This window comes from Notolabrus celidotus, chromosome 14 (genome assembly GCF_009762535.1).
Source record: "Notolabrus celidotus isolate fNotCel1 chromosome 14, fNotCel1.pri, whole genome shotgun sequence".
Classification (NCBI taxonomy): domain Eukaryota; kingdom Metazoa; phylum Chordata; class Actinopteri; order Labriformes; family Labridae; genus Notolabrus; species Notolabrus celidotus.
The window spans coordinates 33,257,020-33,272,559 of NC_048285.1; the positions used below are offsets into that span (position 1 = coordinate 33,257,020).

Here is a 15,540-nt window from a genome sequence, read left to right on the forward strand (position 1 = left end):
AGAGAATGTTTGTCTATATTATGATGTAGTATGCTGCATGATATTTGTAGTTATCACTGTGCACCTCACCACTCCAGGAATACCATCATCCAGTTTGCTGATGATGCCATCTTGGTTTGTCTCAGAATTGGAGGAGATGATGATTCTACTGTTACGATAACACCGTCCTGAGTATAGGTGTCATGGCTGTCGAGCTACAGGTGGGTGGGCTTTCCTGGTCACGCGGCAAATTGGCCAATGAGACGGGGACGCTGTGGTCTTGATTAGCTCAGGTACACATCTGTGCATTGAGTTATGGTCATGTGTCTGATCTGTTATCACAAGTGAACTGTCATCTGAAACCCTAAGGGGTCATAAGAAGGAAGCAGCATGAACCTGCATGGTGGCCGGGGAAGATAGGTCGCTTTCCTTCGCTCAACAGCCACCTACTTTCTTCCTTTAATTATGACACTGGCAACAAACGCTTGGATGCCCTAGACCACAGTTGTGTTGCCGTGACACTGCGTATAGGGACTGTGGAGCTGGCTAAGAGTAGAGTCATCAAATCTGACATCAGTGCCACAGAGAGAGTCACAGGTGGCTCCAGCTGGACCCTGTGGACAACTGCTGCTGGGATGCAAACCGGGGATTGATCACCCCTGGTTGGGATGTTTTGATGTTAAACCTGTAAAAGTTTAAACAACTACAAAAAATGTAAAGCCTTGTACACATTGCAATCATGCAACACTGCACCTTTGTGCTCATACACTGAACCCTGCAACGGTGAAATATTGGTGTTCAATTCTATGATTTGATCATCGCACTCCAGCGTTGCATGAAAGGCAAGAGGCACCACAAGTAAATAAACAGCGGAAGCTCCACCTACAGTCATGGCCACAAGTTTTGAGAATGACACAACTATTAATTTTTACAAAGTCTGCTGTTTCAGTTTTTATAATGGCAATTTGCATATACTCCAGAATGTTATGAGGAGTGATCAGCTCAACTGAAAAATAATTGCAAAGTCCCTCTTTGCCTTGAAAATGAACTTTATCACCAAAAACACATTTCCACTGCATTTCAGCCCTGCCACAAAAGGACCAGCTAACATCATTTCAATGACACACAGGTGTCACACACATTAACACAGGTGTGGGTGTTGATGAGGACAAGGCTGGCGATCAATCTGTCATGATTGAGTGACTGGACACTTTAAAAGGAAGATGGTGCATGACACCATTGTTCCTCATCTGTTAGCCATGGTTACCTGCAAGGAAACACGTGCAGCCATCATTGCATTGCACAAAAAGGGCCTAACAGGGAAGTTTATAGCAGCGAGTAAGATTGCACCTCAGTCAACCGTCTATCCAATTATCAAGAACTTCAAGGAGAGAGGTTCAATTGTTGCCAAACAGGCTCCAGGGCGCCCAAGAAAGTCCAGCAAGCGCCAGGACCGTCTCCTGAAGGTGTTACAGCTGCGGGATCGGGCCACCACCAGTGCAGAGCTTGCTCAGGAATGGCAGCAGGCAGGTGTGAGTGCATCTGCACGCACAGTGAGGCGAAGACTTTTGGAGGAAGGCCTGGTGTCAAGGAGGGCAGCAAAGAAGCCACTTCTCTCCAGTAAAAACATCAGGGGCAGACTGATATTCTGCAGAAGGTACAGGGACTGGACTGCTGAGGACTGGGGTAAAGTCATTTTCTCTGATGAATCCCCTTTCTGATTGTTTGGGGCATCTGGAGGAAGGCTTGTTTGGAGAAGACGAGGTGAGCGCTACCATCGGTCCTGTCTCTTTCCAACAGTGAAGCATCCTGAGACCGTTCATGTGTGGGGTTGCTTTTCGGTCAAGGGAGTGGGCTCTCTCACAATCTTGCCTAAAAACACAGCCATGAATAAAGAATGGTACCAGAACGTCCTCCGAGAGCAACTTCTCCCAACCATCCAAGGGCAGCTTGGTGATGAAGAATGCCTTTTCCAGCATGATGGAGCACCTTGCCATAAAGCAAAAGTCATAACAAAATGGCTCGGGGAACAAAACATTAAGATTTTGGGCCCTTGGCCAGGAAACTCCCCAGATCTTAATCCCATTGTGAACTTGTGGTCAATCCTCAAGAGGCGGGTGGACAATCAAAAACCCACAAATTCTGACAAACTCCAAGCATTGATTATGTAAGAATGGACTGCCATCAGTCAGGATTTGGTCCAGAAGTTGATTGACAGCATGCCAGGAAGAATTGCAGAGGTCTTGAAAAAGAAGGGTCAACACCGCAAATATTGACTTATTGCATGAATTCTGTGTAATTCTCAATAAAAGCTTTTGATACTTATGAAATGCTTCTAATTGTATTTCATTATACCATAGAAACATCTGACAAAAACACCTAAAAACCCTGAAGCAGCAGACTTTGTGAAAATGTAATATTTGTGTCATTCTCAAAACTCTAAGGGGGGATCAGTGGTCACCTGCACCATTTCTTCTCCATGAGTTGCACGTTGCAGACGAGGCATATCAGGGACATAAATAGACTGCTTTGAAATGCATATAAGAGACCTTTTTGAATACGCTGCAGCATTAATCTGTCAAAGGTACAACAGTGTCTGTGCAGAGGTCATGCAATTATATTTGCATACCTGTATGTAACCATTGTGCAACCAAATAAGTAAACATAGTATTAGTGAGAGAGTCGTCATGAAAGCAGGTATCTGTTCCTGTAAACTCAGCTCAGCAGTAGTGTGTAGTATGAAGGATGTTCAGCCTCATGTGGGTCACTGCTGTGTTTCATGGGGCTCCAGAAGGGGAGCGTAGTTCTGGGAATGATATAAATCTTGTCTGGTGATGACTCCAGATAGAAATAGAAAGAGCAGCTTGAATTGAACAGAATGGGCTTTTTAATTAAACAGATCTGGTGTGGATGCAGTGTGTGTGCTCCCGCTCTGTCCCGAAACATGTAATCAACACGCGGGTTAATAAATTTAGCTCAGATGGTAATGTGATAGAACAGGTTCAAACTCTGCCTGTGACCTTTACATCCAAACCTATTGTGGGTTCTTAATTTGATTTATTTAATTAATCTCAGAGCGCTCAACAAGATACGCACGTCATTAGCTGCAGACGTTGACTAATGATCGTACTCTCTGTCCCTTTCTCTCTCTCTCTCTCTCTCTCTCCTCTCGCTCGTCTCTGTGTCTCATCAGCTGCTGGATCGCTCCTCCATCATTTTCTGACTCTCATTTTTCTTTTTGTGTTTGTTTTCTCAGCTTCTGCCTTTCTTTTCTTTCCTGTCAGTCAAAATTATCTAACAGGCGAACCTTCCCCTCGCTCTGTCTCCTCATTCCTTGTGTCAATATTTCATCTCATATCCTCGTTTTGCCTCTTAAGCTCACACAGCCTCAACACTGACTCCAGCTGTAAGAGTCAGCGGTGGGCTCGTATATGCCATTGACCTCCTCCTGTGTGTGTGTGTGTGTGTGTGTGTGTGTGTGTGTGTGTGTGTTTGTTATTACTTTGTGATCACTGTCCCAAAGGTGACATTAGGCAAGTTCATCAACCCCCTCAGTGTGTTCAGTGTGAGCGTGTGAGTGTTAGCCTTCATTGAACTCATTGACCCTGTTAACATAATCCATGGTCTGGTTTTGAAGAATGCTTTTCAAATAAAGTTTATCTATCCATCCATGCATCCATCTACCTTCCACCCTCCCATCCACTATCCATCCATCTATCCATGCATCCAACTGCATCACACCCTCCATCTGACATCTATTTACAATCCATACATCCATCCAACTGCCATTAAACCATCAATCAATCCAGCCGCCCATCTGCCAGACATCTATCCATCTATTATCTATCCATCCAGCTACTATTCATCCATCCATCTTCTATCCATCAACCCATCTGCTATTCATCCTTCCATCCACTATCCATCCATCTATCCATGCATCCATCTCCTAACCATCCTTGCATCCACTAGCCATGTACTATCCATCCATCCTTCCATCTATGCATCCATCTACTATCCATCCTTCCATCCATCACACCCTCCATCTGCCATCTATTTACAATCCATGCATACATCCAACTGCCATCAGTCCACCAATCAATCCAGCCGCCCATCTGCCAGACATCTATCCATCCAGCTACTATTCATCCATCTATCTATCCATCCATCCATCTTCTATCCATCAATCCATCTGCTATCCATCCTTCCATCCACTATCCATCCATCTATCCATGCATCCATCTCCTAACCATCCTTGCATCCACTAGCCATGTACTATCCATCCATCTATCCATGCATCCATCTCCTAACCATCCTTGCATCCACTAGCCATGTACTATCCATCCATCCTTCCATCAATGCATCCATCTACTATCCATCCTTCCATCCATCACACCCTCCATCTGCCATCTATTTACAATCCATACATCCATCCAACTGCCATCAATCCATCCATCACCCATCCAGCCATCCATCTGCCAGATGTCTATCTATCCATCCAGCTACTATTCATCCATCTATCTATCCATCCATCTTCTATCCATCAATCCATCTGTTATCCATCCTTCCAACCACTATCCATCCATCTATCCATGCATCCATCTCCTAACCATCCTTGCATCCACTAGCCATGTACTATCCATCCATCTGCCATCCATCCTTCCATCCACTATCCATCCATCTATCCATGCATCCATCTCCTAACCATCCTTGCATCCACTAGCCATGTACTATCCATCCATCTGCCATCCATCCTTCCATCAATGCATCCATCTACTGTCCATCCTTCCATCCATCACACCCTCCATCTGCCATCTATTTACAATCCATACATCCATTCAACTGCCATCAATCCATCCATCACCCATCCAGCCATCCATCTGCCAGATGTCTATCCATCCATCCAGCTACTATTCATCCATCCATCTCGCATCCATCCAACTGCGACCCATCCATCTACCATCTAGCAATCATTATATCCTTTTACCATCCAGCCATCCATCTTTCCATCAACCATCTTTAATTCAGTCACTTGTTTCTGTGATCTTATTCTTCTGTTCACTTCCCACAGCTCATGAACACAGCTGAGAGTTGGAACGTAGATAGACTGATAAGCTAAGCTCCCTCTTTAACCACAACAGCCACTAACCTCAACGGTACAAGTAGGCATGTTGATGATACAGGGTTATGTGGATCGGACATCAGTTCATGCATGAAAGCTCAGAAACACCTTTGAGTGAAACAGTGACGTGATTGATTTTTCCTCTATAGGTAACAAATGCTAGCTGAAAAAAACTTGAACTTACCCAAGCAACCTACCAATGTGTGTGTGTGTGTGTGGTACTTAACTGCAGTGGGAATGAAGACACTGTCACGCAACTGCTATCACACCTTTCAAATTAATGTTGCACAAGTGATAAAGGAAGTGTCGCCGTCAGAAGAGCATCGGTCCATAAATGTCAGTTAAAGGTTAAGAGGCAATGAAAGTGCAAAGGCAACAGAGCTTCCACGTGGAGATAATGTTTACAGTGTGCTTTCCACACATGTCACATCAGAACCTCTGATAAGGAAGTTCTGACTCTGGAGTGGATGGAGGTGTGAAAGAGAACTCCTGTAACTCCTGCTGGCACTGCAGAGCATCAGAACATCATCTGTAAACACAATGCTCATCTACATCGGCTCTGTGTTTATGATCCTGATTATTCATGTCAGAAAAAAGCAGAAGTCGCCCCAAAGGAGACTCCACTGAACCCTGGGCCGTGCAAGTTAATTAAAATGACTATAATACAGGATTTCACAGAGGCTGTGTGAGAAAAGCACTGAAACCAATTTACTAAATCCAAAGACTTGTGCTCCTGAGGTGTAAACTGGAGTTGACCTCTGTTGGTAATATGCTGCACAAGAAAAGGCAATACTTCAGCTTTTTACCAAGTTTATTAGCTATTAAAAGCTGGAGGGGCGCGGAGGGTAAACCCATACAAGGAGTAAATTGGATCTTTTGACATTTAACAGACCAAATTAATCCACAACGCAAATATACAGCCGCACCAAAAACCCATGGATCACAGGAGCTGAGGCTGTGCATTTCAAACCCATCTCAGTCTCTGCACCTTTCCTTTCAAACAGACCATAATGTCTAATCATTAGTTATGAACGTATGAAGCTAATTATACATATGCATATGTATGAAGCGTGGAGGAGCAGATGATGGCTCTCCTATTATACAGATTCTATAAAATGTACATGACTAAAGCTCCAGATCTCCCTCTTCTTCTGCTCTGTTTGTGTCAGAGCCGCTGCCGATCATCCACCTCATTCTTATTCTGAATCCGTCTCTCTCTCTCTCTTTCCTCTCTCTCTCTCTGGGTTCCCTGTTTTTCTGTATTTCATTTTACCTCGTCCCTCTCTCTCTTTCTCTCTCCTTCATCTTCCCCGTCACTCTCAGCTTCCCCGATGACTCCTTCTCTCTCTCTGCCTCTCTATCCGTCCATCCAACACCTGTTCACTGTGCCCATTTCTCCTCCTCCCTCCCTCCCTCCCTCAGGTCTAATGTTTCCATCTTTCCACTCCGTCTCTCCATCCTGTCATTTCCTCTGGTTTAATTTCTCTCTTTTTGTTCCTCGCTGATTTTCTCCTCTTGTTTTTGTTCCTGACGCTCGCAGCGTTAGTGACATCTGTCGAACGGCTTCCTGAAGAGTCGTTTTATTGATGCTGATATTCAAGTCATGTTTTTAATTCATTTGCATGATTTTACTCGTGAAATATGGAAACATATTCCTGCTTTCCTCCTGGTGTCTTCCTTATTTTGTTAAGTTTGCATGAATAATTTCAGCTCACCTCCTCTCTGCGTTCACCTGGCTCTGCTTCTCCTCTCTCTCCCTCCCAGACTTCCCAGGTTTACTTCATTTCCTGTGTTTTGTTAACTGTCACGGCCCCCATTATCCATCTCGCAGTTTGTCGGTGTTTATCTGCAACAGTTGTCCACATTTATATTCACAATAGGAATGGAATCTGCCATCTCCCCTGGCTGAGGTCTAATAGCTAATAGTGTCCCGAGGGATGAAAACGGGAGTGAGTCTGTCAGGAAGTGACCTGGAGGGGAATCGGATTTCCTCCTGTGTCAGCCAGGTGGAAAAACAATCCATGCAGGGTGCATAACGGGACAGTTCTCAGTCAAGTGGAAGAAAAATCCATCATCACCACCGAGCCACAACCACAGACATATTTCTGAGTACATTGCTTGTGTGGAAACGTCTGCAGAAACCAGCTCACATTAAACTAAAGCATTATTAACATTATCATTATCAAAACACAGAGAGAGAACATCACATCATCAACATCACAACATCATCAACATCACAACATGGCTTCAAGGAGGTCACTTCATCATTAACCTTCAGACAGCACTAACCACTCAGTCAGCTTTGACCTCTAACCTACAGAAGAATCCTCTGTGTTTCAACAGCTGTGTAAACTCCACAAACACTGACACGTTCAGCTGAAGGTGTCCAGGTTACAGGGACACTTTAAAAACCGGAACACTGGGAGGGACGCACAAATTCACGGTGGGCTGAGAGAAGACTACTGTTACAAGCTGCTAAATCAAGAGAATCACAGATGGAAAAAACAATGACTTTGAATGGTTTTTGGAAAAAATTGAAAAAAAAAAAATTGAAAAAAAAAAATTTGACAAAAGAATTGAAAAAAAAATTTGAAAAAAAGATGTTTGACAAAATTTTAAAAAATTTAAAAAACAATTTGAATTTTTTTTTTTGAAAAAAAAAAAATTTAAAAAAAAAAAGTGACAAAAAAAAAGTTGACCCGGAAGCCTGTGTTTCAACAGCTGTGTAAACTCCACAAACACTGACACGTTCAGCTGAAGGTCTCCAGTTTACAGGGTCACTTTTAAAACCGGAACACCGGGAGAGACGCATTCACGGTGGGCTGAGAGAAGACTACTGTTACAAGCTGCTAAATCAAGAGAATCACAGCTTCTTCTTTTGAAAAGTACACATACATACAAAAAAGATAGAACAAATAAAAACTAATGAAAGAAAGAGAAATCAAGAGAATCACAGATGGAAAAAACAATGACTGTGAATGGTTTTTGGAAAAAAAAAAAAAATAATAAATGAAAAATTTTGAAAAAAAAAATGATAAAAAAAAAAAAAAGAAAAACAGGTATTTGACAAAATAAAAAAAGGAAAAAAAAAATTGGAAAAAAAAGTTGAATTTTTTTTTTTTGAAAAAAAAAAATTTGAAAAAAAAAATTGAAAAAGAAAAATTGACAAATAAGTTGACCCGGAAGCCTGTGTTTCATCAGCTGTGTAAACTCAACAAACACTGACACGTTCAGCTAAAGGTCTCCAGTTTACAGGGTCACTTTTAAAACCGGAACACCGGGAGGAGAGATGCATTCACGGTGGGCTGAGAAGACTACTGTTACAAGCTGCTAAATCAAGAGAATCACAGCTTCTTCTTTTGAAAAGTACACACACATACAAAAAAGATAGAACAAATAAAAACTAATGAAAGAAAGAGAAATCAAGAGAATCACAGATGGAAAAAACAATGACTGTGAATGGTTTTTTGAACAATTTAAAAAAAAATGAAAAAAAAGACAAATTTTGAAAAAAAAGACAAATTTTGAAAAAAAAAAATTGAAAAAAAAAATTTTGAAAAAAAAAAATTGAATTTTTTTTTTTTGAAAAACAGATATTTGACAAAATAAAAATTGTGAAAAAAAAATCTTAGAAAAAAAAAAATTGAAAAAAAAAAAATTGAAAAAAAAAATAAATAAAAAAAATTGAAAAAAAAGTTGACTTGGTAACCCTGTGTTTCAACAGCTGTGTAAACTCTTTCTACATTCTCTTGCTAAATCAAAAGAAAGAAAGAGAAATCAAGTGAATCACAGATGTGTGTGATGTTATTGTGGACGGAGGGTGGAATTAAAACACTGAGGTTAATCTACCAATCAGACACGTTCAGCATTTCAGGCCCCGCCCCCCAAAATCCCTTTGAAAAGTACTACCTCGCCTAGCAGGGGCTTTTTAGGGAGATTATCTACCCCTGAACTAAATTTAGACCCTGGGTCCACCGGTAGGAACACACATAGTTCCGGGGTAAAGTTCCTGTGGTTGAAAAACACCTTTACTGAGAACAGTTGGCTACACTGGACAACTCATTCTGATTCAATCACATCTTTTGCTGTACTCCACTCTTAACAGAGCCGCTCAAGCCATCCAGCATTAGATCTCAGGTGACTTGGTAGTAGGACTGCTACTGTCTGATTTGGTTAGGGGTTGGGATTGAATCATGGGTCAAACAAAACCCCAAAACTAATCAACAATTTTTCTCCCTCACCTTATTATTATTATTAAAGGGTGCTTCTGTTTGAGATGCCAAGAGGGGAGGAGAGACAAAGAGTTTATATACAAATACCAGAGATGTTTGTTGGGGAGTTAAACTTTCTTTCTGCAGTGTCAGATGAAGTTGCAGCATTTCAACCCTCCAGCACGATTCCTCTTTGTCGTGTTTCAGTCAAGGTCTGCTGCTGATCTTAATTCACATCCTGCCTGCACTTTTGCAGGTAAACAGACTTCCATTATATATTAACAAGGAGCACAGTATAGATAGATTTCATGCTCTGCAGGATGAAGCTTGTGCAGTAAAAGACGCATCGAGCAGATGTCAGATTCTGTTTCTAAAGATGATTCTGAATTGATTCGTTTTCAAAACTTGGTCTCATTTTTTACAGCGTGGCAGCATAACGGCCGTTTGCCAGAACATATCTTAATGTGTGGCACTCAAACCTTGTGTTGATCTAACTCATTAGCATCATTATTACCCAGCCTGGGGCAGAGAGCTGGCACTTCCACTCCTCTCTTGTTCTCCTCTTCTCCTCATCTGCCATCCTCTCTGGTACCCTGTCCTCCTCCTCCTCCTCCTCCCCCTCTTCACCACTGTCCCTGCTCAACTCTTGGCACCATCATCCGTCTTTTCCCTTCCTTCATTTGCACTCTGGCAAAACACTAAACACTCTCTCTTTCTCTCTCTATCGTCTTCTTCTCTCTACTCCCTCGTTCCAAAGTTTCAAGGGAGGGATGGAGGAGAGAGAGAGAGAGAGAGAAGGAGAGAGTGAATGAGTTGGAGAGATGAACACAGAGGGAGAGAGGGATGAAGCAGATGTCTCTGTTCCATTAAGAGAGTAATGAGCAGAGCTAGAAGTGGCCTCACACACACACACACACACACACACACACACACACACAAACACACACACACAGTAGGGATGTGCTGGAGGGTCCGGTTCCACTGAGCGAGGAGACAGCAACACCTGGCCACCTTTCTGTACAACATCACAAATTATCTCTCCCTCTCCTCTCCTCTCCTCTCCTTTCATCTCCTCTCTCGCTCATCCCTCCTTCCTGCTGGTCTTCATTAATTCCACACACACCTTTTAGTTTGTCATCCTCTCCTTTTGTCTGCTCACTTTGCTTTTTGATCTTCTGTGTCCTGACTGTTCCCTTCCTGAACAGATGCACCACAGTTTGTTCTTTTTTTACTCATGAGCCAGATGAGTCTGAAGTCCTGATCCACGTCCACGCTCACTGAAGTAAAGATGCATTCAGCCTCAGGGACATTTTCAATCGGCCTGTGTTTCTGCAGACTCTGCCACAGTGCATAGAAGCTCACAGCACTCTGATGTTCTGGACTTGGTTCCCAGGAGAAGCCCAGAAGTGTCACATAAGGTGCTTGGACCAAACAGTTCTGGGGACTTTTGGAAGAGTAACTATCCACTGAGGAGTTCCCTGAGAACTTCACAACCATGGGAACTTTTCTGTCTGCATCGTTAGGGTCACGTAAGTCTGCTAGCTTCTTCAGCTGCAGTGCAGTCTGACTGATTCAGTCTCTGACCACAGCTTTTGTTATGGCTGCTTTTGTAAATGAATGCTTATCGTGCAGGATCTTTTTCTGCAATCGGTTTTGCAATCCACTCTTTCTTCAAATTATCAATCAGTCTTTATCTCTTTTACAAACAGAGCAGGTCTAGACCGTACTCTATGTTAAATTATGAACAGAGACCCAACACCAAGACAGGATAGGACTCAGTCTGAGCAGAGCACTTTGCAGCATTTAGCAAGTTACAGTGGCAAGGACAAACTTCCTTTAACAGGCAGAAACCTCCAGCAGGACCAGACTCATGTTAGACACACATCTGCTGAGACCGTGTTGTTTTTGTTGTCTCCATCCGTCTCTCTCTTTCTGTTTCTCCCTCTATCCTTCTTTCCAAGCCCAGAACGGTCATAGCAGATGTCTGGTTCCACTCGAGGTTTCTGCCTGTGGAAGGAAGTTTGTCCTTGTTATATTTTGAAGGTGGATGAAGAAAAACTCAGTTTAAACCTGCTCTTTTTGCAAAGTGTCTCAAGATAACATTTATTGTGAATTAGAACTAAATGAATGCATTTTATTTTGATAGTTGGGACGATGCAAATGACATAGTACAACTTCTACCTGTTGAAAACAAGCTGCAGTAACTGATGATAACAGATATTGCTTGCTTCTAGCTCCTGTCCCTACTTACACGGGACTTCCACTAGATCCGTGTCCGGTCCATCTCCAATCCGCTGTGGTCTGGCTCTGTGTTCCCTCGTCCGTCAACACCCACAAGTTGCGTTTTCGGAACACAGCACGGAGCAGGACCGCCGGACAGCTGGAGTCATGTGACCGAGGTTTCCCCCGCGGTAATCACTGAATCAAGGATTCTCCTCCTCCTCCTCTCCTCATCCATGTTGTCTTTCTGGTCCTCTGAAAACCTCTGACCTGTTGACTCCCGGCCTGGCTCCGCTCATCATGAGCTACCAGCAGCTCTACTGTCTGCTGAGCTTTAAATCCACTTGTGATACAATCACCCAGGATGCATGTTAATGCTGCATACTGAGACAGAGTGCTAGCTAAGTTTGTTGGTAATGTGAGGCTTGTTGGAGGAGAATGAAGGAGATGCTGAAATGCTCTTTGAACATGGAAGATAGACGGTCAGTGAATCTGACATTTAGGAGAAAGGAACAGAAAGTAAAGACTATCTCAAGCTTCTTACAGCCGATCAGGGTCGATATGCTTCTTGCACAAAACTGTAGTCCATAATAACACAGGACTTCCACAAGACCTGTATCTGTTTTGTCCGATCAGCTGTCCGGTCCGGCTCTGTGCTCTCTCGTCTACAACACCCACAGGTTGTGTTTTCAGAACGCAGCGCAGAGCTGGAGCGCCGGACAGCTGGAGTCATGTGACCGAGGTTTTCCCTGCTGTAATCACTGAATCAAGGATCCTCCTCCTCCTCCTCCTCTCCTCATCCATGTTGTCTTTCTGGTCCTCTGAAAACCTCTGACCTGTTGACTCCAGGTCCTGGCTCCGCTCATCATGACTTTGGTTTGTTGTTGTAGTTAAGTGAAATACGATCTGGTGATAACACAGAGTGTTTGATTCTGAAAATTAACCAGATGTTTACATTTTGTTTTGGTGAAACCTGACTTCCTGTCCCACTCCATCTGCTCTGTTGAGATTGATGCGTCGTGCTCCGGCATCCGGCCAAAATAGTCTTGTGTATCTGATCCGGAGGACTCAGACCTGCCGGATCAGAGACGCAGCTGGAACACAACGGAGTGGATCCAGTTGAAGTTAACACATTGACTAGATTAGAAACCTATCAGATCCGGTGCTGTGACGGATCGGAGACGGACCGGAATTTGGCCGTTAGACTTTTAGTAAGTTAAAATAAAAAAGAAAGGCGTCAAGGTTTCTTAAAATAACATGCATATAATAGCTGAGTAAAAATAAGACCAGAGGGTAAATATTCACAACAAGGTTACCTAAGTTTAAAACAAAGATTGATTGAGACACATCCAGGAGGTGAGGCTGCTTGTCCTTCACACTGCAGCCATAGGTCACGGTCAGTTCTCTTATTCATGCATGTTGTTACAGGAGGTACCTGACAGCTCCTGGTCTACCTTTCAGAGAACCACCGCTGAGCCAGGTATGAAGTCAGGTACAGGAAGTCAGTTTTCCATTAGTTGGCATTAAAACACTGAATCTACATTTCACAGCAAAGTCTGAAGTGAAAGCATGAAAACTGACAGTAAATGACCAAATACAAACGATCTCAGTGAGGTTATGAAATCACCCGCCTCTGAGTCACTCTTTGTGGGATTTGAAGATGTGTGGTGGGCTGAAGCTGTGTCACTGACCCTACACCTGAGACTTTCTCAATACTTCTAAAAACCCAGAAGTTCACCATGTGAAGTGGGTGTTACAAAATCTCAGAGAAAATTGAGCCATCTTTTTGTTCTTGACAGTTTTTATTACACTTTCTAATACAGGCGGGAGCAGAAGTACTTTGGTTCAATGCACAGAGGTACTGAGTCTTCTGGAATGTGTGTGTGTGTGTGTGTGTGTGTGTGTGTGTGTGTGTGTGTGTGTGTGTGAGAGCAAATTAAGAGAGAATAAAGGGGACTGTGTGGTTAATGTGTGAGAGTGAAAAACTCACAGCCATTTTGTTTTTCATGCACCTACAAAGTGGTGTGAAGGATGTGCTCCTCTCTTTCGCCTAGTGTGTTTTCATGTGTGTGTGTGTGTGTGTGTGTGTGTGTGTGTGTGTGTGTGTGTGTGTGTGTGTGCGCAGGCATGTGTGTGTTTGTTGTGTGTGTGTCTGTGAAATATGATTGTGCAATCCCAGGTGATTCACCCTCTTTACAATTTATGTATTTCAGCCGCAGCCTCGGTTCGGATCCTCAGAGATGACAGACGCTATCCCATCCAGCCAAATAATCCCATTACACACACACACACACACTCACACACACACACACACACACACACACACACACACACACACACACACACACACACACACACACACACACACACACACACACACACTCATATCAGACACAACAGGATGCCGACGGGGGCATCTAAATCCTTCAGAAATGGATTGAGCCGCAAAACAGATCCCCCCTTGCCAGCAGATGATACACATTAAATAGATGGACACACACACACACACACACACACATGCTCACACTGCTACCATGTAAACACAAAGCCCCTCGCCATCACACACTCTTTTTCTTGAGCCCCCCCCCCCCACACACACACACACACACACTCTGGCTCTGCTACCTGTGCTCTCATCTCTGCAGCCTCAGCATCCTTCTCCTCAGCCTGTCCATCCCAGATTCTGGACTCTCACACACGAAACGCCTCAAACTGTGACAACATGTCCCTGAGGCGGTGTCCCACGATGGGTCTGTCTCCTGTGGGGTCTTGGTGAAAAGGCGAGCACACCAGGAGATGCATTATGCAGATGTTCTGGTTTTTACCAGTGGTCATGGTCAAAATGGAAGAGACAAAGTGTCCCCATAGTGGCTCAACTCAACTCTTTAACCCTGTTGTGCTTCCCTGTCTTCTTCTGTGTCCTTCAGTGGGTTGATTTTTTGAGGCTGATGTCCAGCTAGCGTCTGTTTTTCCTTCTGATTGCCCGTTCTGCTTTCCTCTGATTTCCTACAGTAAAAAAAAAATGTTCATCTTGGCTCAAAACCCCCGCACAAGCCTCTGTCACTGTCCACACAGCGGCCCAGTCACGTACGAGGAGAGAGGCGTGACCGAACACAAACCTCCACACTCGACATCAACGCTGAACTCCTCACCCACAAACTCTCACGGATCCACATAAAAACCAGAGGCCAGTCCTCCAACGCTGTGCGACTTCAACCTTGTGCTGACTTTCTCAGATAGCTCTATCAAAGCGGGCAGACACGAGAGTCAGAGCTTTCAAACGGCCTGTTCAGAAAAAAAAAAGGAACTGGAGCTTTTTCAGTGTGGAAATAATGCTTTGTGGTCACGGGGTCTTAGTGGGTCTTGGTCCACTGTGGATCATGGAAATGTGTCTGAGCAAAAGCTGCTGCTGTTTCAGTTTATTCAAAGTGTTTTTTATTGTCCAGGGGTTCCCAAAGTGTGGGTCAAGACCCCCTGGGGGGTCATGAGATGTCTTCCAGACTGTTATTTTTTTCAGTTATCTAAAAATAGTACATTTTACCCATTAAAGTAAAACATATGGACACAAATAGTAGCTAACTTGAAATAAAACCTTGAAATAGAAAATGTAATGAGTTTTCTGCCTTTCTTTGTTTCCAGATGACTCCTATGTTTAGGGTTAGTGAACAGTTAATGATCTAAAGCATCAGTAGCAGCAGGTTCATTCATAACAGCACAGGAAACACAGACACATGCTCATATAGGGAGGGTCATTTTCTGCAGACCAGCTAAATGAAGACACATTAAATCACTTTGAGGGACAGTGGGGGTCGCGGGGTGAAAAGTTTGGGAAGCCCTGTTGTAAACCAAGGCCAGAACCAGAATTATGCATGTTAGATTAGACAGGCCATGAAGTCAAGCTCGGCCTGCAGAACATCAGCTGCTCTTAACACCAGCCCCTATCAGCTGATTACATCTACCCATCCAATCAGCTGATGTTAAAATGTGTGTTCTATTTAAACTGCTCTGCCT

At 43.5% G+C, this 15,540-nt stretch overlaps 1 long non-coding RNA gene across 2 annotated transcripts in view; it reads left to right on the forward strand.

Annotated features, from left to right (window-relative positions):
- Positions 1–15,029, forward strand: part of LOC117824950 — a 49,112-nt gene extending 34,083 nt beyond the window's left edge. The window contains exon 3 of one of the 2 annotated variants that reach the window (XR_004633749.1): positions 14,175–15,029. This is a non-coding gene — a long non-coding RNA (uncharacterized LOC117824950). The remainder of the gene's footprint in view (positions 1–14,174) is intronic. The other variant, XR_004633750.1, reaches the window with a different exon arrangement.
- The last annotated feature ends 511 nt before the right edge of the window (positions 15,030–15,540 follow it).